Raw genomic sequence first — 2,418 nt, forward strand, 5'->3', positions numbered from 1 at the left:
CACATCCCCCCCCCCCCCCCACACACACACACAATAAAAAACAGCCCCGTTCGAAGACTGCAACGGAGTCAAATACAGTGTCTCATATTTATGGTATGAGGAACTCGACCCACACAGCTTTGATCACAGCTCACCCTTGTTTTTCTCACCACTTACCTAACTGATATACACAAGTAACACAAGCACAAAGAACTAGGCGTATTATCAATTGATGTTGGCCTTTTATGAGGCAGCAAATTTAACTGATAACCCCCTGTTTGCTGTTGAGGTTAATATGAGCATTGTTAGAAAAAAAGTGGTATTTAGAATCTGCATGTTGTCTTCTTGTACATAGTTTTAGTCTGGAAAATGGTTTTCAAATTTATAACAGTCAAAAGTTACTGTTGAGAATGTGTGAAAAAGTCATTCATACCTGTGGAATGATCAGACCCCACCCTCACCACCCTGAATCCTTTGTCAGTTGGACAGGTCAGCAAGAGATGTCTGCAGCTGGCTGTGAAGTCCTCAGGTTTGATGGTTACAACAAGGTCTTCAGGACTAACATCATGTGCACGGAGATCGTCTGACATAAACAGCTCTTTCATTACCTGGTGCACTTCCCCCTGACCGTACATCTCCCTCAGCTCAATCACACTTTCCACATCATCACAGGTGAAAACTAAGATAACACTCCCAATTTCTTTTGCTTTTAATAAGATCATTTGGTTGTTGAAAGGCATTTTGGGTATGTCTGTCAAGGACAAAGGATCCTCTCCTTTCTTGAACTTCTTGAAGTGTCTTCTGCTTGATTCTTTCAGGTCAACAATTATTCGGATCTCTGAACCCTCTGTTGAAAAAAAGAAACATATTTTAGCATATAGTAAATTATATTTACTAATCTTCACTAACAGAATTATTTTAGCATATAGTAAATGCCATTTATCATGCAATGTCAGAAAATAGTCTTCTTTGATAAATTGTTAAGTGTTATGGAATATGCTTCTGAATGTCTTTAAAAGAAACAAACATAATATGTCTTATGTATGAGACATCATGGGTATGACCCAAGTACATGCATGTATAATACAGCAACACTCAGACTGGAAAAGTCACATTTCATGGAATTGACTTACCCATTTCTGTGGGCTCACTCCTACTGCCATTTGCTTTGTTTTGGGCGAAGATGCGAAAGCGGTACGTCTCCCCAACTTTTAGTTGATCCTGAAGTATACATTCACAATCTGATATTTCTTCTATACAAGTTTCCCATTCCCCTATGGTGCCATCAAGAAAGGGACATTTCTGAATAATGTAGGAGACATCACTATCAATTATAACAGGCTCTAACCATGTTAGAGTCACACAGTTGGACCCATTGTAGCAGTTGCAACTTTGAACCAGAAGGTTTCGTGGAGGATATGGCTTGTCTGTAGATGGGGAAAAAATCACAGATATTAGACAATTGCAGTTGATCTAGATAATCATGATTTTTTAAAAATACACATCATTGACATTGTTAAACATTCTTATTCAATGCCATTAATATACATTTAGCATCATTTTAGCAAGTGTTTCTTTGGTTATGTATATCTACCATTTGTATGCATATAATCATGAAAGCATGACAATTAACACACCTACACAATGCCATGTCTTCTGTTACATAATTTCATTATCATAATCATGATAAGTGATTATTCAGTTTGATAAAAACAGCATTGATTAGAATTATAGGTGAAATGAAAACTTAATAATAAGAACCCAAGTTAAGTTAAAGGCCCTTGAATGCACTGCCATGTACATGTGATATTTTTCAGCTGAAGAGAATTTTTTTGTATTTTCCTGTTTGAAAAAGGAAACACATACCAGGTAGTTTAGCCACCACCCTTCGAAGTACTGTTGGGTCACTGTAGACAGGACGTTCATCAACATCATTCACCGCCCTGACACGAAAGTCATATTCCTTATATGTCAAGCTGCCAACTGTGAGCTGTGGTTTACTGCTTTTGCTAATGATAGAAAGTCCCTCATGTGCAGACTTCCATTTGTCTTTTCCTTCTGCAGACTCCTTTTGCTCTACAAAGTATCCCACAAGTGGCCCCTCAACTGGTGTCCATTGTAGTTTTATGCTGTAGTTTGTAATCTTTACAGCCTCAAGTTTGTGTGGGGCCATGGGTCTCCCTGCAGGAACATTATCTTCAACAGCTGCTCTCTTTCTGTACTGAGGACCTACCATGTCTATAAGCGTAGTCTGGTCTGTCTGCCTCAGAGCATCTATAAAGATGTCTGGTGTGCATTTCCCATTGCGTAAAAGTGTGTCCAAAAGTTCTCCTGCCTGATCCTGCTGTGTGTCCTTGCTTAGGATTCTCTCCTTGTCTGGTATTATCAAGACGCGATCTCGAATTAGATAGCGGAGAACACTTTTCACATCAAGAATTT

This window comes from Branchiostoma floridae, chromosome 18 (genome assembly GCF_000003815.2).
Source record: "Branchiostoma floridae strain S238N-H82 chromosome 18, Bfl_VNyyK, whole genome shotgun sequence".
NCBI lineage: Eukaryota > Metazoa > Chordata > Leptocardii > Amphioxiformes > Branchiostomatidae > Branchiostoma > Branchiostoma floridae.